Source organism: Plectropomus leopardus, chromosome 22 (assembly GCF_026936395.1).
Source record: "Plectropomus leopardus strain MGB_pleo_1.0 chromosome 22, ASM2693639v1, whole genome shotgun sequence".
NCBI classification, from domain to species: domain Eukaryota; kingdom Metazoa; phylum Chordata; class Actinopteri; order Perciformes; family Serranidae; genus Plectropomus; species Plectropomus leopardus.
In genome coordinates, this window is record NC_142197.1 from 11838298 (window position 1) to 11865181 (window position 26884).

At 32.1% G+C, this 26884-nt stretch overlaps 2 long non-coding RNA genes across 3 annotated transcripts in view; one reads left to right on the plus strand and one right to left on the minus strand.

The window, feature by feature from the left end:
* Window positions 1-61: 61 nt before the first annotated feature.
* On the plus strand, window positions 62-2116 carry LOC121961161 (uncharacterized). Its single transcript, XR_006107028.2, has 4 exons — window positions 62-1379; window positions 1551-1616; window positions 1736-1859; window positions 1959-2116. It is a non-coding gene; the product is annotated as an uncharacterized LOC121961161 (long non-coding RNA).
* A 3569-nt stretch (window positions 2117-5685) lies between these two features.
* Window positions 5686-26884, minus strand: part of LOC148185873 (uncharacterized) — a 152228-nt gene continuing 131029 nt past the window's right edge. Inside the window, exons 6-8 of one of the 2 annotated variants that reach the window (XR_015775506.1) lie at window positions 8179-8284; window positions 5916-8079; window positions 5686-5816 (exon numbers count right to left, since the gene is read on the minus strand). This is a non-coding gene — a long non-coding RNA (uncharacterized LOC148185873). Of the gene's footprint in view, window positions 5817-5915; window positions 8285-26884 lie in introns of both variants that reach the window. The other variant, XR_015775505.1, reaches the window with a different exon arrangement.

Below are 26884 nucleotides of genomic sequence, written 5' to 3' on the forward strand. Positions count from 1 at the left end.
GCACATACAGACTCGTCAAATGGCTCTAATTTTCCTTTCAATCTTAGTGACAGGTTTCAGCCAGACTGGGTGTTCAGGGATGCTGAGGCCATCTCAGGTCTCATACTGTCTGGTGCCAGACAGAGCAACAAAGAATAGATGCAAAAAACATGCATAACAAACAGCTGTTACACTCCAAGTGCTGTCAAATGTAGAATATAGAATATAGCTCTCACATAAAAAGAAAACCCTCTGATTCTTAGAGAGATACATAACAGTTTTAGACATTGCCAGGTATCCAGATGATTCAAATTACAGTTTTATCCAGTTAATTTTAAAAGTCTATGGTCTGATTTTCCACATTACCACTGAGGAGGAAACCAGGGTTTGGAAATAAATCATTGCACAAACTAAATTGTCCAATTGTGACTAAAAGTATCTCAAAAAGTAAATCTTTGAATAATATAAAAATCAGCATCCAATACTAGAGATGTAACGATTCACTCAACTCCCGATTCAATACGGTTCACGATATGGGGTTCACAATACAATTTTCTCATGATTTTTTAAAATACAAAATGGGATTACAGAAAAGCTATGACTGAAAAAAATATATTAAATAATTCAAGCAAAAATTATACAAAATATTGCATTTTCCCTTCTTTTCTATATCAATTAAAGAATCCCTTATTACTTCTGAGGTAGAGTATAAATGCAAAACATAATCTATGCAATTAATTCATTTCTGGACATGTCTCCTGCTGTTTAAAAAAAAAAAAAAAAAAAAACTTTCACTTGGGACAGAGGTGGCTGATGTGTAATGTTATGCTTTAGCTAGAGGGGGTAGCAGAGTGTGTAGCATGTATTGTCATATTTATGAAGAATATGACAACACTAATCTGATCAACATGCTTTCAAAGGTTACGGTAAGTAGAGAATCTAAGCTTTCGCTGATATCTGATAAGTCCTGAAGACATCCAGACGCTCCGCAGTGAGCGTGGTTACATCACCACTTTCTGTGCATTGATTCGCCAGAGAAACCCAAGTTGTTCCGTCCTCTGAGCCAAACAGCAGGGACCTTGAAGGCTTTGTCCCGCCTCCTGTGTCCCGATTGGATGAAACGTCCATGTGTTCTTCACGGACATTTGAACACACGCGGAGGGAAAACCGAGACGAAGTATGTGTGTTTGTTTACATGGAAACTTACCCAAAATTAACGGAGAAGCAAGACAGAGCTCAGCAAAAAGCAAGACCAAGATGTCAAAATGACGATGAACAGCGGAAGAGGTGCTGGAAGCATTTTTGTGAACGAGTGGCCTCGCGACGCTGCAGCTGATCCTCATCACGATCAGCTGATGCAGCAGGAGGACGCAGGACAGCGGACACTTTGGAGATATTAGGTGAGTAACTTCTTTTTTACTCTGTTCTTTGAGTGAATCTCTTTGCATGACTGAGTGAATAAGATGTTAAATTTCAAGAATATAAATGTGTACTGCGCCACATTGACTATGCCTGCTGCTCAAGCCCATATATATTTGTCCACCAAAGTAACTTTGGTGTTGTTTTTTCAGTTTTATAGGAAACTGCAGCGTCTACAAAACTGATGGAAACGACAGACGCTGTGATCCGATGCAAGGGTAAGATTTAAAGAAAAACGCTAAATGCACTGTGCTGAATGTGATCAAATGTGTATCAGCCACGTCTGTGTTGTGTTAACACCACAGAGCAGTACTAATTGTACTGCTTGTGTTTTCAGCCGCGGAAGAGGTGCTGGAAGCATTTTTGTGAACGAGCGGCCTGGATGCTGCAGCTGATCCTCATCACGATCAGCTGATGCAGCAGGAGGACACGCAGGACAGCGGAAACTTTGGAGATATTAGGTGAGTAACTTCTTTTTACTACTAAATGTGTATCAGCCATAATATTTTTGCTGTGTTAACACCACAGAGCAGTACTAATTGTGCTGCTTGTGTTTTCAGCTGCTGGAAGACAGGAGAGCTGTCTTGGCCATCAACTGCATATGACCTTAAGCATCTCCTGTAATAACATCAACCCTGCTATGTCGCCTTTTTTGTTATTTTGCAGTTGTTTTTTTTTTTTAAAAAAAAAAAAATAAAGCTTTACTATTTTCAAAATGCTCCTGGCAAATGTGCCCTTTTTTCTCACTGAACTGATACTGTGACAGGTGTCAACAGAAACTGTAACACTTTGATAACAATTGGTAGAATCAAATACAAATATTGGCCCTACCAAGAACTCTGTTGGGCTCCTATATCAATAGAACACATTTTTAACATATATCACTGAAAGTAATGGGTTAAATTTGACATCAGAAAACTATATGGTATTTGGACGTTTGGCTGAATGGTTATCACTAATGCACAGTGTGCCACACATAGGTGGTTCGAGTCCTGCTCTAAACATGTTGCTGTAGACTTTTATGCCATGAATCACATAAATATATCGCCCTTTCCAAGTACTTCGTTCATTATTGGTTTGACTCATATATCAGTGGACTTTTTTAACGCATGTCGTCAGTAAGGGGATAAATAGAATATCTAACCTTAACTGAGTACCTGAAGGTATAGCTCAGTGGATTGAGCAGATGGTTAATGTCCTACAGGTTGTAGGTTCGAATCCTGCTTGAAACATCTTAGGTTTGGCTTACATGCCTTAAATTACTTCAGTATATTAGCTCTACCAAAAACTTAGTTGGTTATCAGTTAAGTTTTATATGTCAATGAAGTTTTTAACAGGTGTCACTGCTTGTAATGAGCTCACCTGATCCATCATCCAAAACTATGTATTAATCATTTTTAATGCCTTAATTTGTTCTGCAATATCACAATCAGTGTCGAAACTGTATGAATCTGCAGCCAAATGATATTTTATGGCATAAAAAAATTAAAAATATCGGCTTATATATATCTGTCTAAAATTGACAGACGTCGCTGCCGATACTGGTTTTACCTGTTTCGGGACCACTTCACCTGTTTTTTTTGCAAAAATGACATATTTATCAATTTTAATGCCTAATTCGTTCTGCAATATTACAGTCAGTGTCTAAAGTGCATGAATCAACAGCCAAATGATATTTTATGGCATTAAAATATATATATATATATCGGCGTATATATATCTGTCTAAAATTGACAGACGTCGCTGCCGATACTGGTTTTACCTGTTTCGGGACCACTTCACCTGTTTTTTTTGCAAAAATGACATATTTATCAATTTTAATGCCTAATTTGCTCTGCAATATTACAGTCAGTGTCTAAAGTGCATGAATCAACAGCCAAATGATATTTTATGGCATTAAAATATATATATATATCGGCTTATATATATCTGTCTAAAATTGACAGACGTCGCTGCCGATACTGGTTTTACCTGTTTCGGGACCACTTCACCTGTTTTTTTTGCAAAAATGACATATTTATCAATTTTAATGCCTAATTTGTTCTGCAATATCACAGTCAGTGTCTAAAGTGTATGAATCTACAGCCAAAGGATATTTTATGGCATTGGAAAAAAAAAAAAATATCGGCTTATATATATCTGTCTAAAATTGACAGACGTCGCTGCCGATACTGGTTTTACCTGTTTCGGGACCACTTCACCTGTTTTTTTTGCAAAAATGACATATTTATCAATTTTAATGCCTAATTTGCTCTGCAATATCACAGTCAGTGTCTAAAGTGTATGAATCTACAGCCAAATGATATTTTATGGCATAAAAAAAAATTAAAAATATCGGCTTATATATATCTGTCTAAAATTGACAGACGTCGCTGCCGATACTGGTTTTACCTGTTTCGGGACCACTTCACCTGTTTTTTAGACAGATATATATAAGCCGATATTTTATTTTATTTTTAATGCCATAAAATATCATTTGGCTGTTGATTCATGCACTTTAGACACTGACTGTAATATTGCAGAGCAAATTAGGCATTAAAATTGATAAATATGTCATTTTTGAAAAAAAAACAGGTGAAGTGGTCCCGAAACAGGTAAAAACAGTATCGGCAGCTTACGCCTGTCAATTTTAGACAGATATATATAAGCCGATATATATATATATATTTAAATGCCATAAAATATCATTTGGCTGTTGATTCATGCACTTTAGACACTGACTGTAATATTGCAGAACGAATTAGGCATTAAAATTGATAAATATGTCATTTTTGCAAAAAAAACAGGTGAAGTGGTCCCGAAACAGGTAAAACCAGTATCGGCAGCGACGTCTGTCAATTTTAGACAGATATATATAAGCCGATATATATATATATTTTAATGCCATAAAATATCATTTGGCTGTTGATTCATGCACTTTAGACACTGACTGTAATATTGCAGAGCAAATTAGGCATTAAAATTGATAAATATGTCATTTTTGAAAAAAAAACAGGTGAAGTGGTCCCGAAACAGGTAAAACCAGTATCGGCAGCGACGTCTGTCAATTTCAGACAGATATATATAAGCCGATATATATATATATTTTAATGCCATAAAATATCATTTGGCTGTTGATTCATGCACTTTAGACACTGACTGTAATATTGCAGAACGAATTAGGCATTAAAATTGATAAATATGTCATTTTTGCAAAAAAAACAGGTGAAGTGGTCCCGAAACAGGTAAAACCAGTATCGGCAGCGACGTCTGTCAATTTTAGACAGATATATATAAGCCGATATATATATATATTTTAATGCCATAAAATATCATTTGGCTGTTGATTCATGCACTTTAGACATTGACTGTAATATTGCAGAACGAATTAGGCATTAAAATTGATAAATATGTCATTTTTGCAAAAAAAACAGGTGAAGTGGTCCCGAAACAGGTAAAACCAGTATCGGCAGCGACGTCTGTCAATTTTAGACAGATATATATAAGCCGATATTTTTAATTTTTTTTTATGCCATAAAATATAATTTGGCTGTAGATTCATACACTTTAGACACTGATTGTGATATTGCAGAACAACTTAAGGCATTAAAAATGATTAATACATAGTTGATTGTCAGTTAAATTTTATATGTCAATAAAGTTTTTAACAGATGTCACTGCTTGTAATAAGCTCACCTGATCTATCAGCCAAAACTAAGATTTTGGTAGAGCTAATGTACTGATGGTAAGTCAAACCTAAGATGTTTCAAGCAGGACTTGAACCCACAACCTGTAGGACATCAGCCATCTGCTCAATCCACTGAGCTATACCTTCAGGTAATCAGTTAAGGTTAAGGTTAGATATTCTGTTTATCTCCCTACTGACAACGACATGCGTTAAAAAACTTCACTGATATATGAGTCACACCAATAATGAACAAAGTACTGGAAAGGCCAATATATTTATGTGATTCATGGCATAAAAGTCTACAGCAACATGTTTGGAGCAGGGCTCGAACCACCTATGTGTGGCACACTGTGCATTAGTGATAACCATTCAGCCAAACGTCCAAATACCATATAGTTTTCTGATGTCAAATTTAACCCATTACTTTCAGTGATATATGTTAAAAATGTGTTCTATTGATATAGGAGCCCAACAGAGTTCTTGGTAGGGCCAATATTTGTATTTGATTCTACCAATTTTTATCAAAGTGTTACAGTTTCTGTTGACACCTGTCACAGTATCAGTTCAGTGAGAAAAAAAGGCACATTTGCCAGGAACGTTTTAAAAATAGTAAAGCTTTATTTTTTTTTTAAAAAAAAACAACAACTACAAAATAACAAAAAAGGCAACGTAGCAGAGTTGATGTTATTACAGGAGATGCTTAAGGTCATATGCAGTTGATGGCCAAGACAGCTCTCCTGTCTTCCAGCAGCTGAAAACACAAGCAGCACAATTAGCACTGCTCTGTGGTGTTAACACAGCACAAATATTATGGCTGATACACATTTAGTAATAAAAAGAAGTTACTCACCTAATATCTCCAAAGTTTCCGCTGTCCTGCGTGTCCTCCTGCTGCATCAGCTGATTGTGATGAGGATCAGCTGCAGCTTCGCGAGGCCACTCGTTCACAAAAATGCTTCCAGCACCTCTTCCGCTGTTCACCATCATTTTGACATCTTGGTCTTGCTTTTTGCTGAGCTCTGTCTTGCTTCTCCGTTAATTTTAGGTAAGTTTCCATGTAAACAAACACACCTACTTCATCTTGTTTTCCCTCCACGTGTGTTCAAATGTCCATGAAAAACACATGGACGTTGAAAATTTCATCCAATCGGGACACAGGAGGCGGGACAAAGCCTTCAGGGTCCCTGCTGTTTGGCTCAGAGGGCGGAACAACTTGGGTTTCTCTGGCGAATCAATGCACAGAAAGTGGTGATGTAACCACGCTCACTGTGGAGCGTCTGGATGTCTAAACAGGACTTATCAGATAGTTAGCCCGCTGACAGAAAATTAGCACACAGACCCGCTAAGGGCTGGACCAGGAGTGGATGACTTTGATGATAGAGAGGGCCATGAAAATTGCATCACCACCACCAGAGGGCCATATTGTGACTGTGCACCCCCACCAGTTTGATATCCCAATGTGCAATCAGCCAATATCATGAAAAAAAACAAAACAAAACAAAACAAAATATATAATGGTAATCAAAGAGTTTATTTAACTATATTTTCTTTCAAATTCAACTGCATTTAGTAATGCATCTATTCATTAAAGAAGTATAGGAACAAAATTTGTTTTTTGAGTGGTATACTCATATTTCAGTGCAAAGAGGCCTTAAGTATTCAGCAATGGCACAAAATTTAACACTGACACTGTAACATCAACTTTTGTATGTATAAACTTTTGATGAAAAAGAACAAAATACATACTGGTATTGAAAATACACCAACAGTTCTATTGCTTATATTCAAATGCATTTACTTTAAAAAAATGTCCTCTGAGTGTTATATCTATATTTCAGTTCAAAGATGTCTCAAAAATATTCATTAATGGTAATATATATATATATATATATATATATATATATATAAAAAATAAAAATAAAAATAGCCAATAATAGCACAGCGCACACAACAAAGTGCAAATATTTGTGTTAGCAGTGCATTTTTCTGTTCTCCTATTACATGGCATTTCAAATAAGTCTGCATCCCTCTCTCAAATGAACCCTCTCCCACGGGTGGACGAGTGTTAAGTTCTGTCCCGGTGAGATACTTCTGGCCTCTCCTGTTGGCGCACAATAGACAGAATATCAATGTCAATGTTTGTGCATCCGATCTGCATGAGCTGGAACAGAATTTCATCTGTCAGCCTGTTTCTCTGTTTTGACTTGATGTGCTTCATTGTTGAGAAGCTGCTCTCGCAGCAGTACTCCCATACATGCTGGCCATTGAGGGTGCAAAATTTCTGAGAAGAAAGTGGGATTCTGGTAGCAGTCTCCAAAATGAAACCCCCCCTCTCATAATGCCTTGCTTGAAGGATCTGACTGTGGTCACAGTTCAAGCTGCAACTCTGGGTTGCTCACTGGCAGCAGCAGAGAGAGGTTCGCTGAATAACGCAACACGTGGCTGCATGGCGTGGAAATCCTGAAAGTGATGATTGAACTGCTGTTGCAGTGCCTCTAGGTCGTTTTTTTTTACTTGAGAAATGTTTTCTCACATTTGTGGAAATCTTTTCACGTCTACACATGCAGGAAAGTGTGCAGACTTTAGAATGTCGGATGAGAAACCGTTTTTAAACAGGACCAGTTCATGTGTGCATAGACATCTGACACAGTCTGGCCTTTTCCCTTCAAATGCGTATACAGATGATTGCACAGTAACGTCCGTAAGGAAGGCCATGTCGCAGAGAAAATCAGTATCCCTGAGTTTACTGTAGTAAGCACTTGCATCACATCGAATGCTGTCCTCTAAAAACACTGGGATTTCATTATGCAGCGAAAAAAAATCTAATTTCCTGCGGCTCATCAGTCTAACCTCAGTGTGCATCTGTAAAGCTCCATAAGTGGGGTCGACTTCATCCAGAAAGGTTACAAACTTACTATGATTGAGAGCCCTGTTGCCGCCCCAGATGAGATTTGGAACTTTGGCCACTAAATCCATGACATGGCTGAAGTTCAAAGACTTGGCACAGCGGCCACCTGTAAAATCAAAGTGGAATAGTATTTAGCGGCCTATGATAAAAACCTTCTATATAACCACATATGAATGAAAAGTTAGCAAGTGATTAAGTTACCCACCTGATGTATAATGCAGTGTAGTATTGGGCAGTCAACAGCACTCTATTGGAGCAGCCCGGCGAGCCCAGCGCATCAGACATGTCAAAATATGACGTCATAAAAATGGCTGAAAACAACATAGAATTGTATGTCAAGACACGTCCTACTATAGTATGTTGAAAAAAGGTTAACTATGTCATAATATAGCATGTCGAAAAAATGTCCAAAAATGACATAGTATAGTGTGTCGAAAAATGTAAAAATATGACCTGTCAAAAATAAGAGCTGAAAACAACATAGAATAACATGTCAAGTCATAGTATAGCATGTTGAAAAACTGCCAAAAACGTAATATAGCATGTCAAGGATGCAATTCTATGTTGTTTTTCAACAACCCTTTTCAACAGTCCTTTTTTTGACATGTCACTGTTGGGAGACCCGCCAAGAACAGAAACTTGCACCTAGATCCTAACCAAAGCTGTCCATTCCCTCGGACGGAAATGAACCCCTTCATGAACATGCAAATGGCTGCTCCCTGGCTTATGAGCATGTTTAATATGTTCATGAACACACATGCCACCCCAAGGCCACCCAATGAGGAGAGATGGAGAGTGGAGAGAGTGATGACGCGACAGACATCCAGAGGAACAACAGATCACTGTATGTGCTTTTTGGGACTTCTTGTGCTGTTGCCTTTTCATGTTTAGACCTTGTGGTAGATGGTATATGTAAACTCCGGAAAAAAGGAGTGAAGTAACTATTGCTTTAGATTTACATGTTTTAACATATTTATCTTTGAAGAAAGCCTGCCTTCAGCAGTTTTAACCTTTTTCTGCCTCCCTAGGTGGTTGCCTTTTCATCCTTCTGAGAAGCTGGTGAGCGGCTAAAAGACAAAAACAAGAAAAAGATCCCCCAAGAGGGTAAGGACCCCAAAAACCCCAAAACATCACATTTTAGAAAGTCAAAAAAATAATCAGAAATCGCATACTATAGTATGGCAAAAATGTCAAAATATGACATGTCAAAAAAATGTCAAAAAACAACACAGAATAGAATATTGAGACACATTATACTGCAGCATGTTGAAAAAACACCCCTAAACAACCAAAAACATCATATTTTAGCATGTCAAGAATATGACCAAAAATCGCATACTATAGTATGGCAAAAATGTCAAAATATGACATGTCAAAAAAATAGCTAAAAACAACATAGAATGGCATGTTGAGACACATTATAGTGTATCATGTTGAAAAAACAACCAAAAACAACCAAAAACATCACATTTTAGCATATCAAAAAAATGACCAAAAATCGCATACTATAGTATGGCAAAAATGTCAAAATATGACATGTCAAAAAAATGGCTGTAAACAACGTAGGATCAAATATTGATACACATTATACTGTAGCATGTTGAAAAAACATCCAATCACAACCAAAAACATCATATTTAAGCATGTCAAAAAAATGAACAAAAATCGCATACTATAGTATGGCAAAAATGTCAAAATATGACATGTCAAAAAAATGGCTGAAAACAATATAGAATGGCATGTTCAGACGCGTTATACTTTAGCAGGTTGAAAAACCAACCAAAAATAACCAAAAACATCATATTTTAGCATGCCAAAAAAATGAACAAAAATCGCATACTATAGTATGGCAAAAATGTCAAAATATGACATGTCAAAAAAATGGCTAAAAACAACATAGAATGGCATGTTGAGACACATTATAGTGTATCATGTTGAAAAAACAACCAAAAACAACCAAAAACATCACATTTTAGCATATCAAAAAAATGACCAAAAATCGCATACTATAGTATGGCAAAAATGTCAAAATATGACATGTCAAAAAAATGTCAAAAAACAACACAGAATAGAATATTGAGACACATTATACTGCAGCATGTCGAAAAAACAACCAAAAACAACCAAAAACATCATATTTTAGCATGTCAAAAAAAATGACCAAAAATCGCATACTATAGTATGGCAAAAATGTCAAAATATGACATGTCAAAAAAATGTCAAAAAACAACACAGAATAGAATATTGAGACACATTATAGTGTAGCATGTTGAAAAAACAACCAAAAACAACCAAAAACATCACATTTTAGCATGTCAAAAAAATGAACAAAAATCGCATACTATAGTATGGCAAAAATGTCAAAATATGACATGTCAAAAAAATGGCTGAAAACAATATAGAATGGCATGTTGAGACGCGTTATACTTTAGCAGTTTGAAAAACCAACCTAAAATAACCAAAAACATCATATTTTAGCATGTCAAAACAATGACCAAAAATCGCATACTATAGTATGGCAAAAATGTCAAAATATGACATGTCAAAAAAATGTCTGAAAACAATATAGAATGGCATGTTGAGACGTGTTATACTTTGGCAGGTTGAAAAACCAACCAAAAATAACCAAAAACATCATATTTTAGCATGTCAAAAATGATTTAAAAAAATCGCATACTATAGTATGGCAAAAATGTCAAAATATGACATGTGAAAAAAATGGCTAAAAACAACATAGAATGGCATGTTGAGACACATTATAGTGTATCATGTTGAATAAACAACCAAAAACAACCAAAAACATCACATTTTAGCATATCAAAAAAATGACCAAAAATCGCATACTATAGTATGGCAAAAATGTCAAAATATGACATGTCAAAAAAATGTCAAAAAACAACACAGAATAGAATATTGAGACACATTATACTGCAGCATGTCGAAAAAACAACCAAAAACAACCAAAAACATCATATTATAGCATGTCAAAAAAATGAACAAAAATCGCATACTATAGTATGGCAAAAATGTCAAAGTACGACATGTCAAAAAAATGTCAAAAAACAACACAGAATAGAATATTGAGACACATTATACTGCAGCATGTCGAAAAAACAACCAAAAACAACCAAAAACATCATATTTTAGCATGTCAAAAAAATGACCAAAAATCACATACTATAGTATGGCAAAAATGTCAAAATATGACATGTCAAAAAAATGGTTGAAAACAATATAGAATGGCATGTTGAGACGCGTTATACTTTAGCAGGTTGAAAAACCAACCTAAAATAACCAAAAACATCATATTTTAGCATGTCAAAAAAATGACCAAAAATCGCATACTATAGTATGGCAAAAATGTCAAAATGTGACATGTCAAAAAAATGGTTGAAAACAATATAGAATGGCATGTTGAGACGCGTTATACTTTAGCAGGTTGAAAAACCAACCTAAAATAACCAAAAACATCATATTTTAGCATGTCAAAAAAATGAACAAAAATCGCATACTATAGTATGGCAAAAATGTCAAAATATGACATGTCAAAAAAATGGCTGTAAACAACGTAGGATCGAATATTGATACACATTATACTGTAGCATGTTGAAAAAACATCCAATCACAACCAAAAACATCATATTTTAGCATGTCAAAAAAATGAACAAAAATCGCATACTATAGTATGGCAAAAATGTCAAAATATGACATGTCAAAAAAATGGCTGAAAACAATATAGAATGGCATGTTGAGACGCGTTATACTTTAGCAGGTTGAAAAACCAACCTAAAATAACCAAAAACATCATATTTTAGCATGTCAAAAAAATGAACAAAAATCGCATACTATAGTATGGCAAAAATGTCAAAATATGACATGTCAAAAAAATGTCAAAAAACAACACAGAATAGAATATTGAGACACATTATACTGCAGCATGTCGAAAAAACAACCAAAAACAACCAAAAACATCACATTTTAGCATGTCAAAAAAATGAACAAAAATCGCATACTATAGTATGGCAAAAATGTCAAAATATGACATGTCAAAAAAATGGCTGAAAACAGTATAGAATGGCATGTTGAGACGCGTTATACTTTAGCAGGTTGAAAAACCAACCTAAAATAACCAAAAACATCATATTTTAGCATGTCAAAAAAATGACCAAAAATCGCATACTATAGTATGGCAAAAATGTCAAAATATGACATGTCAAAAAAATGGCTGAAAACAATATAGAATGGCATGTTGAGAGGCGTTATACTTTAGCAGGTTGAAAAACCAACCTAAAATAACCAAAAACATCATATTTTAGCATGTCAAAAAAATGACCAAAAATCGCATACTATAGTATGGCAAAAATGTCAAAATATGACATGTCAAAAAAATGGTTGAAAACAATATAGAATGGCATGTTGAGACGCGTTATACTTTAGCAGGTTGAAAAACCAACCTAAAATAACCAAAAACATCATATTTTAGCATGTCAAAAAAATGAACAAAAATCGCATACTATAGTATGGCAAAAATGTCAAAATATGACATGTCAAAAAAATGGCTGTAAACAACGTAGGATTGAATATTGATACACATTATACTGTAGCATGTTGAAAAAACATCCAATCACAACCAAAAACATCATATTTTAGCATGTCAAAAAAATGAACAAAAATCGCATACTATAGTATGGCAAAAATGTCAAAATATGACATGTCAAAAAAATGGCTGAAAACAATATAGAATGGCATGTTGAGACGCGTTATACTTTAGCAGGTTGAAAAACCAACCTAAAATAACCAAAAACATCATATTTTAGCATGTCAAAAAAATGACCAAAAATCGCATACTATAGTATGGCAAAAATGTCAAAATATGACATGTCAAAAAAATGTCAAAAAACAACACAGAATAGAATATTGAGACACATTATACTGCAGCATGTTGAAAAAACAACCAAAAACAACCAAATACATCATATTTTAACATGTGAAAAAAATGAACAAAAATCGCATACTATAGTATGGCAAAAATGTCAAAATATGACATGTCAAAAAAATGGCTGAAAACAATATAGAATGGCATGTTGAGACGCGTTATACTTTAGCAGTTTGAAAAACCAACCTAAAATAACCAAAAACATCATATTTTAGCATATCAAAAAAATGACCAAAAATCGCATACTATAGTATGGCAAAAATGTCAAAATATGACATGTCAAAAAAATGGCTGAAAACAATATAGAATGGCATGTTGAGACGCGTTATACTTTAGCAGGTTGAAAAACCAACCTAAAATAACCAAAAACATCATATTTTAGCATGTCAAAAAAATGACCAAAAATCGCATACTATAGTATGGCAAAAATGTCAAAATATGACATGTCAAAAAAATGGCTGAAAACAATATAGAATGGCATGTTGAGAGGCGTTATACTTTAGCAGGTTGAAAAACCAACCTAAAATAACCAAAAACATCATATTTTAGCATGTCAAAAAAATGACGAAAAAAATCGCATACTATAGTATGGCAAAAATGTCAAAATATGACATGTCAAAAAAATGGCTGAAAACAACATAGAATGGCATGTTGAGACACATTATAGTGTATCATGTTGAAAAAACAACCAAAAACATCATATTTTAGCATGTCAAAAAAATGACCAAAAATCGCATACTATAGTATGGCAAAAATGTCAAAGTACGACATGTCAAAAAAATGTCAAAAAACAACACATAATGGAATATTGAGACACATTATACTGCAGCATGTTGAAAAAACAACCAAAAACAACCAAAAACATCATATTTTAGCATGTCAAAAATATGACCAAAAATCGCATACTATAGTATGGCAAAAATGTCAAAATATGACATGTCAAAAAAATGGCTAAAAACAACATAGAATGGCATGTTGAGACACATTATAGTGTATCATGTTGAAAAAACAACCAAAAACAACCAAAAACATCACATTTTAGCATTTCAAAAAAATGACCAAAAATCGCATACTATAGTATGGCAAAAATGTCAAAATATGACATGTCAAAAAAATGGCTGTAAACAACGTAGGATCGAATATTGATACACATTATACTGTAGCATGTTGAAAAAACATCCAATCACAACCAAAAACATCATATTTTAGCATGTCAAAAAAATGAACAAAAATCGCATACTATAGTATGGCAAAAATGTCAAAATATGACATGTCAAAAAAATGGCTGAAAACAATATAGAATGGCATGTTGAGACGCGTTATACTTTAGCAGGTTGAAAAAACAACCAAAAATAACCAAAAACATCATATTTTAGCATGCCAAAAAAATTGACCAAAAATCGCATACTATAGTATGGCAAAAATGTCAAAATATGACATGTCAAAAAAATGGCTGTAAACAACATAGAATGGCGTGTTGAGACACATTATAGTGTATCATGTTGAAAAAACAACCAAAAACAACCAAAAACATCACATTTTAGCATATCAAAAAAATGACCAAAAATCGCATACTATAGTATGGCAAAAATGTCAAAATATGACATGTCAAAAAAATGGCTAAAAACAACATAGAATGGCGTGTTGAGACACATTATAGTGTATCATGTTGAAAAAACAACCAAAAACAACCAAAAACATCACATTTTAGCATATCAAAAAAATGAACAAAAATCGCATACTATAGTATGGCAAAAATGTCAAAATATGACATGTCAAAAAAATGGCTAAAAACAACATAGAATGGCATGTTGAGACACATTATAGTGTATCATGTTGAAAAAACAACCAAAAACAACCAAAAACATCACATTTTAGCATATCAAAAAAATGACCAAAAATCGCATACTATAGTAAGGCAAAAATGTCAAAATATGACATGTCAAAAAAATGGCTAAAAACAACATAGAATGGCATGTTGAGACACATTATAGTGTATCATGTTGAAAAAACAACCAAAAACAACCAAAAGCATCACATTTTAGCATATCAAAAAAATGACCAAAAATCGCATACTATAGTATGGCAAAAATGTCAAAATATGACATGTCAAAAAAATGGCTAAAAACAACGTAGAATCGAATATTGATACACATTATACTGTAGCATGCTGAAAAAACAACCAAAAACAACCAAAAACATCACATTTTAGCATATCAAAAAAATGACCAAAAATCGCATACTATAGTATGGCAAAAATGTCAAAATATGACATGTCAAAAAAATGGCTAAAAACAACATAGAATGACATATTGAGATGAGTTATACAGTACCAGGATGAAAAAACAACCAAAAAACCCCAAAACATCATATTTTAGCATGTCAAAAAAAATTGACCAAAAATCGCATACTATAGTATGGCAAAAATGTCAAAATATGACATGTCCAAAAAATGGCTAAAAACAACATAGAATGGCATGTTGAGACACATTATAGTGTATCATGTTGAAAAACCAACCAAAAATAACCAAAAACATCATATTTTAGCATGCCAAAAAAATTGACCAAAAATCGCATACTATAGTATGGCAAAAATGTCAAAATATGACATGTCAAAAAAATGGCTGTAAACAGCATAGAATGGCGTGTTGAGACACATTATAGTGTATCATGTTGAAAAAACAACCAAAAACAACCAAAAACATCACATTTTAGCATTTCAAAAAAATGACCAAAAATCGCATACTATAGTATGGCAAAAATGTCAAAATATGACATGTCAAAAAAATGGCTAAAAACAACATAGAATGGCGTGTTGAGACACATTATAGTGTATCATGTTGAAAAAACAACCAAAAACAACCAAAAACATCACATTTTAGCATATCAAAAAATGACCAAAAATCGCATACTATAGTATGGCAAAATGTCAAAATATGACATGTCAAAAAATGGCTAAAAACAACATAGAATGGCATGTTGAGACACATTATAGTGTATCATGTTGAAAAACAACCAAAAACAACCAAAAACATCACATTTTAGCATATCAAAAAATGACCAAAAGTCGCATACTATAGTATGGCAAAAATGTCAAAATATGACATGTCAAAAATGGCTAAAAACAACATAGAATGGCATGTTGAGACACATTATAGTGTATCATGTTGAAAAACAACCAAAAACAACCAAAAGCATCACATTTTAGCATATCAAAAAAATGACCAAAAATCGCATACTATAGTATGGCAAAAATGTCAAAATATGACATGTCAAAAAAATGGCTAAAAACAACATAGAATGGCGTGTTGAGACACATTATAGTGTATCATGTTGAAAAAACAACCAAAAACAACCAAAAACATCACATTTTAGCATATCAAAAAAATGACCAAAAATTGCATACTATAGTATGGCAAAAATGTCAAAATATGACATGTCAAAAAATGGCTAAAAACAACATAGAATGGCATGTTGAGACACATTATAGTGTATCATGTTGAAAAACCAACCAAAATAACCAAAAACATCATATTTTAGCATGCCAAAAAATTGACCAAAAATCGCATACTATAGTATGGCAAAAATGTCAAAATATGACATGTCAAAAAATGGCTGTAAACAGCATAGAATGGCGTGTTGAGACACATTATAGTGTATCATGTTGAAAAAACAACCAAAAACAACCAAAAACATCACATTTTAGCATTTCAAAAAATGACCAAAAATCGCATACTATAGTATGGCAAAAATGTCAAAATATGACATGTCAAAAAATGGCTAAAAACAACATAGAATGGCGTGTTGAGACACATTATAGTGTATCATGTTGAAAAAACAACCAAAAACAACCAAAAACATCACATTTTAGCATATCAAAAAAATGACCAAAAATCGCATACTATAGTATGGCAAAAATGTCAAAATATGACATGTCAAAAAATGGCTAAAAACAACATAGAATGGCATGTTGAGACACATTATAGTGTATCATGTTGAAAAACAACCAAAACAACCAAAAACATCACATTTTAGCATATCAAAAAATGACCAAAAATCGCATACTATAGTATGGCAAAAATGTCAAAATATGACATGTCAAAAAATGGCTAAAAACAACATAGAATGGCATGTTGAGACACATTATAGTGTATCATGTTGAAAAAACAACCAAAAACAACCAAAAGCATCACATTTTAGCATATCAAAAAATGACCAAAAATCGCATACTATAGTATGGCAAAATGTCAAAATATGACATGTCAAAAATGGCTAAAAACAACATAGAATGGCGTGTTGAGACACATTATAGTGTATCATGTTGAAAAAACAACCAAAAACAACCAAAAACATCACATTTTAGCATATCAAAAAAATGACCAAAAATCGCATACTATAGTATGGCAAAAATGTCAAAATATGACATGTCAAAAAAATGGCTAAAAACAACATAGAATGGCATGTTGAGACACATTATAGTGTATCATGTTGAAAAAACAACCAAAAACAACCAAAAACATCACATTTTAGCATATCAAAAAAATGACCAAAAATCGCATACTATAGTAAGGCAAAAATGTCAAAATATGACATGTCCAAAAAATGGCTAAAAACAACATAGAATGGCATGTTGAGACACATTATAGTGTATCATGTTGAAAAAACAACCAAAAACAACCAAAAGCATCACATTTTAGCATATCAAAAAAATGACCAAAAATCGCATACTATAGTATGGCAAAAATGTCAAAATATGACATGTCAAAAAAATGGCTAAAAACAACGTAGGATCGAATATTGATACACATTATACTGTAGCATGCTGAAAAAACAACCAAAAACAACCAAAAACATCACATTTTAGCATATCAAAAAAATGAACAAAAATCGCATACTATAGTATGGCAAAAATGTCAAAATATGACATGTCAAAAAAATGGCTGAAAACAATATAGAATGGCATGTTGAGACACATTATAGTGTATCATGTTGAAAAAACAACCAAAAACAACCAAAAACATCACATTTTAGCATTTCAAAAAAATGACCAAAATCGCATACTATAGTAAGGCAAAAATGTCAAAATATGACATGTCAAAAAAATGGCTAAAAACAACATAGAATGGCATATTGAGATGAGTTATACAGTACCAGGATGAAAAAACAACCAAAAAACCCCAAAAACATCATAATTTAGCATGTCAAAAAAATTGACCAAAAATCGCATACTATAGTATGGCAAAAATGTCAAAATATGACATGTCAAAAAAATGGCTAAAAACAACATAGAATGGCATGTTGAGACACATTATAGTGTATCATGTTGAAAAACCAACCAAAAATAACCAAAAACATCATATTTTAGCATGCCAAAAAAATTGACCAAAAATCGCATACTATAGTATGGCAAAAATGTCAAAATATGACATGTCAAAAAAATGGCTGTAAACAGCATAGAATGGCGTGTTGAGACACATTATAGTGTATCATGTTGAAAAAACAACCAAAAACAACCAAAAACATCACATTTTAGCATTTCAAAAAAATGACCAAAAATCGCATACTATAGTATGGCAAAAATGTCAAAATATGACATGTCAAAAAAATGGCTAAAAACAACATAGAATGGCGTGTTGAGACACATTATAGTGTATCATGTTGAAAAACAACCAAAAACAACCAAAAACATCACATTTTAGCATATCAAAAAATGACCAAAAATCGCATACTATAGTATGGCAAAATGTCAAAATATGACATGTCCAAAAAATGGCTAAAAACAACATAGAATGGCATGTTGAGACACATTATAGTGTATCATGTTGAAAAAACAACCAAAAACAACCAAAAACATCACATTTTAGCATATCAAAAAAATGACCAAAAATCGCATACTATAGTATGGCAAAAATGTCAAAATATGACATGTCAAAAAATGGCTAAAAACAACATAGAATGGCATGTTGAGACACATTATAGTGTATCATGTTGAAAAAACAACCAAAAACAACCAAAAGCATCACATTTTAGCATATCAAAAAAATGACCAAAAATCGCATACTATAGTATGGCAAAAATGTCAAAATATGACATGTCAAAAAAATGGCTAAAAACAACATAGAATGGCGTGTTGAGACACATTATAGTGTATCATGTTGAAAAAACAACCAAAAACAACCAAAAACATCACATTTTAGCATATCAAAAAAATGACCAAAAATTGCATACTATAGTATGGCAAAAATGTCAAAATATGACATGTCAAAAAAATGGCTAAAAACAACATAGAATGGCATGTTGAGACACATTATAGTGTATCATGTTGAAAAACAACCAAAAACAACCAAAAACATCACATTTTAGCATATCAAAAATGACCAAAAATCGCATACTATAGTATGGCAAAAATGTCAAAATATGACATGTCAAAAAAATGGCTAAAAACAACATAGAATGGCATGTTGAGACACATTATAGTGTATCATGTTGAAAAAACAACCAAAAACAACCAAAAGCATCACATTTTAGCATATCAAAAAAATGACCAAAAATCGCATACTATAGTATGGCAAAAATGTCAAAATATGACATGTCAAAAAAATGGCTAAAAACAACGTAGGATCGAATATTGATACACATTATACTGTAGCATGCTGAAAAAACAACCAAAAACAACCAAAAACATCACATTTTAGCATATCAAAAAAATGAACAAAAATCGCATACTATAGTATGGCAAAAATGTCAAAATATGACATGTCAAAAAATGGCTGAAAACAATATAGAATGGCATGTTGAGACACATTATAGTGTATCATGTTGAAAAAACAACCAAAAACAACCAAAAACATCACATTTTAGCATATCAAAAAAATGACCAAAAATCGCATACTATAGTATGGCAAAAATGTCAAAATATGACATGTCAAAAAAATGGCTAAAAACAACATAGAATGGCATGTTGAGACACATTATAGTGTATCATGTTGAAAAAACAACCAAAAACAACCAAAAACATCACATTTTAGCATATCAAAAAAATGACCAAAAATCGCATACTATAGTAAGGCAAAAATGTCAAAATATGACATGTCAAAAAAATGGCTAAAAACAACATAGAATGGCATATTGAGATGAGTTATACAGTACCAGGATGAAAAAACAACCAAAAAACCCCAAAAACATCATATTTTAGCATGTCAAAAAAAATTGACCAAAAATCGCATACTATAGTATGGCAAAAATGTCAAAATATGACATGTCCAAAAAATGGCTAAAAACAACATAGAATGGCATGTTGAGACACATTATAGTGTATCATGTTGTAAAAAAAACCAAAAACAACCAAAAGCATCACATTTTAGCATATCAAAAAATGACCAAAAATCGCATACTATAGTATGGCAAAAATGTCAAAATATGACATGTCAAAAAAATGGCTAAAAACAACATAGAATGACATATTGAGATGAGTTATACAGTACCAGGATGAAAAAACAACCAAAAAACCCCAAAAACATCATATTTTAGCATGACAAAAAAAATTGACCAAAAATCGCATACTATAGTATGGCAAAAATGTCAAAATATGACATGTCAAAAAAATGGCTAAAAACAACATAGAATGGCATGTTGAGACACATTATAGTGTATCATGTTGAAAAAACAACCAAAAATAACCAAAAACATCATATTTTAGCATGCCAAAAAAATTGACCAAAAATCGCATACTATAGTATGGCAAAAATGTCAAAATATGACATGTCAAAAAAATGGCTGTAAACAACATAGAATGGCGTGTTGAGACACATTATAGTGTATCATGTTGAAAAAACAACCAAAAACAACCAAAAACATCACATTTTAGCATATCAAAAAAATGACCAAAAATCGCATACTATAGTATGGCAAAAATGTCAAAATATGACATGTCAAAAAAATGGCTAAAAACAACATAGAATGGCATGTTGAGACACATTATAGTGTATCATGTTGTAAAAACAACCAAAAACAACCAAAAGCATCACATTTTAGCATATCAAAAAAATGACCAAAAATCGCATACTATAGTATGGCAAAAATGTCAAAATATGACATGTCAAAAAAATGGCTAAAAACAACGTAGAATCGAATATTGATACACATTATACTGTAGCATGCTGAAAAAACAACCAAAAACAACCAAAAACATCACATTTTAGCATATCAAAAAAATGACCAAAAATCGCATACTATAGTATGGCAAAAATGTCAAAATATGACATGTCAAAAAAATGGCTAAAAACAACATAGAATGACATATTGAGATGAGTTATACAGTACCAGGATGAAAAAACAACCAAAAAACCCCAAAAACATCATATTTTAGCATGACAAAAAAAATTGACCAAAAATCGCATACTATAGTATGGCAAAAATGTCAAAATATGACATGTCAAAAAAATGGCTAAAAACAACATAGAATGGCATGTTGAGACACATTATAGTGTATCATGTTGAAAAAACAACCAAAAACAACCAAAAACATCATATTTTAGCATGTCAAAAAAAATTGACCAAAAATCGCATACTATAGTATGGCAAAAATGTCAAAATATGACATGTCAAAAAAATGGCTAAAAACAACATAGAATGGCATGTTGAGACACATTATAGTGTATCATGTTGAAAAAACAACCAAAAACAACCAAAAACATCACATTTTAGCATATCAAAAAAATGACCAAAAATCGCATACTATAGTATGGCAAAAATGTCAAAATATGACATGTCAAAAAATGGCTAAAAACAACATAGAATGGCATGTTGAGACACATTATAGTGTATCATGTTGAAAAAACAACCAAAAACAACCAAAAACATCACATTTTAGCATATCAAAAAAATGACCAAAAATCGCATACTATAGTATGGCAAAAATGTCAAAATATGACATGTCAAAAAAATGGCTAAAAACAACATAGAATGGCATGTTGAGACACATTATAGTGTATCATGTTGAAAAAACAACCAAAAACAACCAAAAACATCACATTTTAGCATATCAAAAATGACCAAAAATCGCATACTATAGTAAGGCAAAAATGTCAAAATATGACATGTCAAAAAATGGCTAAAAACAACATAGAATGGCGTGTTGAGACACATTATAGTGTATCATGTTGTAAAAACAACCAAAAACAACCAAAAGCATCACATTTTAGCATATCAAAAAAATGACCAAAAATCGCATACTATAGTATGGCAAAAATGTCAAAATATGACATGTCAAAAAAATGGCTAAAAACAACGTAGAATCGAATATTGATACACATTATACTGTAGCATGCTGAAAAAACAACCAAAAACAACCAAAAACATCACATTTTAGCATATCAAAAAAATGACCAAAAATCGCATACTATAGTATGGCAAAAATGTCAAAATATGACATGTCAAAAAAATGGCTAAAAACAACATAGAATGGCATATTGAGATGAGTTATACAGTACCAGGATGAAAAAACAACCAAAAAAACCCAAAAACATCATATTTTAGCATGTCAAAAAAAATTGACCAAAAATCGCATACTATAGTATGGCAAAAATGTCAAAATATGACATGTCAAAAAAATGGCTAAAAACAACATAGAATGGCATGTTGAGACACATTATAGTGTATCATGTTGAAAAAACAACCAAAAATAACCAAAAACATCATATTTTAGCATGCCAAAAAAATTGACCAAAAATCGCATACTATAGTATGGCAAAAATGTCAAAATATGACATGTCAAAAAATGGCTGTAAACAACATAGAATGGCGTGTTGAGACACATTATAGTGTATCATGTTGAAAAAACAACCAAAAACAACCAAAAACATCACATTTTAGCATATCAAAAAATGACCAAAAATCGCATACTATAGTAAGGCAAAAATGTCAAAATATGACATGTCAAAAAAATGGCTAAAAACAACATAGAATGGCATGTTGAGACACATTATAGTGTATCATGTTGAAAAAACAACCAAAAACAACCAAAATCATCACATTTTAGCATATCAAAAAAATGACCAAAAATCGCATACTATAGTATGGCAAAAATGTCAAAATATGACATGTCAAAAAAATGGCTAAAAACAACGTAGAATCGAATATTGATACACATTATACTGTAGCATGCTGAAAAAACAACCAAAAACAACCAAAAACATCACATTTTAGCATATCAAAAAAATGACCAAAAATCGCATACTATAGTATGGCAAAAATGTAAAAATATGACATGTCAAAAAAATGGCTAAAAACAACATAGAATGACATATTGAGATGAGTTATACAGTACCAGGATGAAAAAACAACCAAAAAAACCCAAAAACATCATATTTTAGCATGTCAAAAAAAATTGACCAAAAATCGCATACTATAGTATGGCAAAAATGTCAAAATATGACATGTCAAAAAAATGGCTAAAAACAACATAGAATGGCATGTTGAGACACATTATAGTGTATCATGTTGAAAAAACAACCAAAAACAACCAAAAACATCATATTTTAGCATGTCAAAAAAATGACCAAAAATCGCATACTATAGTATGGCAAAAATGTCAAAATATGACATGTCAAAAAATGGCTGTAAACAACATAGAATGGCGTGTTGAGACACATTATAGTGTATCATGTTGAAAAAACAACCAAAAACAACCAAAAACATCACATTTTAGCATATCAAAAAAATGACCAAAAATCGCATACTATAGTATGGCAAAAATGTAAAAATATGACATGTCAAAAAATGGCTAAAAACAACATAGAATGGCGTGTTGAGACACATTATAGTGTATCATGTTGAAAAAACAACCAAAAACAACCAAAAACATCACATTTTAGCATATCAAAAAAATGACCAAAAATCGCATACTATAGTATGGCAAAAATGTCAAAATATGACATGTCAAAAAAATGGCTAAAAACAACATAGAATGGCATGTTGAGACACATTATAGTGTATCATGTTGAAAAAACAACCAAAAACAACCAAAAACATCACATTTTAGCATATCAAAAAAATGACCAAAAATCGCATACTATAGTAAGGCAAAAATGTCAAAATATGACATGTCAAAAAAATGGCTAAAAACAACATAGAATGGCATGTTGAGACACATTATAGTGTATCATGTTGTAAAAACAACCAAAAACAACCAAAAGCATCACATTTTAGCATATCAAAAAAATGACCAAAAATCGCATACTATAGTATGGCAAAAATGTCAAAATATGACATGTCAAAAAAATGGCTAAAAACAACGTAGAATCGAATATTGATACACATTATACTGTAGCATGCTGAAAAAACAACCAAAAACAACCAAAAACATCACATTTTAGCATATCAAAAAAATGACCAAAAATCGCATACTATAGTATGGCAAAAATGTCAAAATATGACATGTCAAAAAAATGGCTAAAAACAACATAGAATGGCATGTTGAGACACATTATAGTGTATCATGTTGAAAAACCAACCAAAAATAACCAAAAACATCATATTTTAGCATGCCAAAAAAATTGACCAAAAATCGCATACTATAGTATGGCAAAAATGTCAAAATATGACATGTCAAAAAAATGGCTGTAAACAACATAGAATGGCGTGTTGAGACACATTATAGTGTATCATGTTGAAAAAACAACCAAAAACAACCAAAAACATCACATTTTAGCATATCAAAAAAATGACCAAAAATCGCATACTATAGTATGGCAAAAATGTCAAAATATGACATGTCAAAAAATGGCTAAAAACAACATAGAATGGTATGTTGAGACACATTATAGTGTATCATGTTGTAAAAACAACCAAAAACAACCAAAAACATCACATTTTAGCATATCAAAAAAATGACCAAAAATCGCATACTATAGTATGGCAAAAATGTCAAAATATGACATGTCAAAAAAATGGCTAAAAACAACATAGAATGGCATGTTGAGACACATTATAGTGTATCATGTTGAAAAAACAACCAAAAACAACCAAAAACATCACATTTTAGCATATCAAAAAAATGACCAAAAATCGCATACTATAGTATGGCAAAAATGTCAAAATATGACATGTCAAAAAAATGGCTAAAAACAACATAGAATGGCATGTTGAGACACATTATAGTGTATCATGTTGAAAAAACAACCAAAAACAACCAAAAACATCACATTTTAGCATATCAAAAAAATGACCAAAAATCGCATACTATAGTAAGGCAAAAATGTCAAAATATGACATGTCAAAAAAATGGCTAAAAACAACATAGAATGGCATGTTGAGACACATTATAGTGTATCATGTTGAAAAAACAACCAAAAACAACCAAAAGCATCACATTTAGCATATCAAAAAATGACCAAAAATCGCATACTATAGTATGGCAAAAATGTCAAAATATGACATGTCAAAAAAATGGCTAAAAACAACGTAGAATCGAATATTGATACACATTATACTGTAGCATGCTGAAAAAACAACCAAAAACAACCAAAAACATCATATTTTAGCATGTCAAAAAAATGACCAAAAATCGCATACTATAGTAAGGCAAAAATGTCAAAATATGACATGTCAAAAAATGGCTAAAACAACATAGAATGGCATGTTGAGACACATTATAGTGTATCATGTTGAAAAACCAACCAAAATAACCAAAAAACATCATACTTTAGCATGTCAAAAAAAATTGACCAAAAATCGCATACTATAGTATGGCAAAAATGTCAAAATATGACATGTCAAAAAAATGGCTAAAAACAACATAGAATGGCGTGTTGAGACACATTATAGTGTATCATGTTGAAAAACAACCAAAAACAACCAAAAACATCACATTTTAGCATATCAAAAAATGACCAAAAATCGCATACTATAGTATGGCAAAAATGTCAAAATATGACATGTCAAAAAATGGCTAAAAACAACATAGAATGGCGTGTTGAGACACATTATAGTGTATCATGTTGAAAAAACAACCAAAAACAACCAAAAACATCACATTTTAGCATATCAAAAAAATGACCAAAAATCGCATACTATAGTAAGGCAAAAATGTCAAAATATGACATGTCAAAAAATGGCTAAAAACAACATAGAATGGCATGTTGAGACACATTATAGTGTATCATGTTGAAAAACAACCAAAAACAACCAAAAACATCACATTTTAGCATATCAAAAAATGACCAAAAATCGCATACTATAGTATGGCAAAAATGTCAAAATATGACATGTCAAAAAAATGGCTAAAAACAACACAGAATGGCATGCTGAGACACATTATAGTGTATCATGTTGAAAAACAACCAAAACAACCAAAAGCATCACATTTTAGCATATCAAAAAAATGACCAAAAATCGCATACTATAGTATGGCAAAAATGTCAAAATATGACATGTCAAAAAAATGGCTAAAAACAACATAGAATGGCGTGTTGAGACACATTATAGTGTATCATGTTGAAAAAACAACCAAAAACAACCAAAAACATCACATTTTAGCATATCAAAAAATGACCAAAAATCGCATACTATAGTATGGCAAAAATGTCAAAATATGACATGTCAAAAAATGGCTAAAAACAACATAGAATGGCGTGTTGAGACACATTATAGTGTATCATGTTGAAAAAACAACCAAAAACAACCAAAAACATCACATTTTAGCATATCAAAAAAATGACCAAAAATCGCATACTATAGTAAGGCAAAATGTCAAAATATGACATGTCAAAAAAATGGCTAAAAACAACATAGAATGGCATGTTGAGACACATTATAGTGTATCATGTTGAAAAAACAACCAAAAACAACCAAAAACATCACATTTTAGCATATCAAAAAAATGAACAAAAATCGCATACTATAGTATGGCAAAAATGTCAAAATATGACATGTCAAAAAAATGGCTAAAAACAACGTAGGATCGAATATTGATACA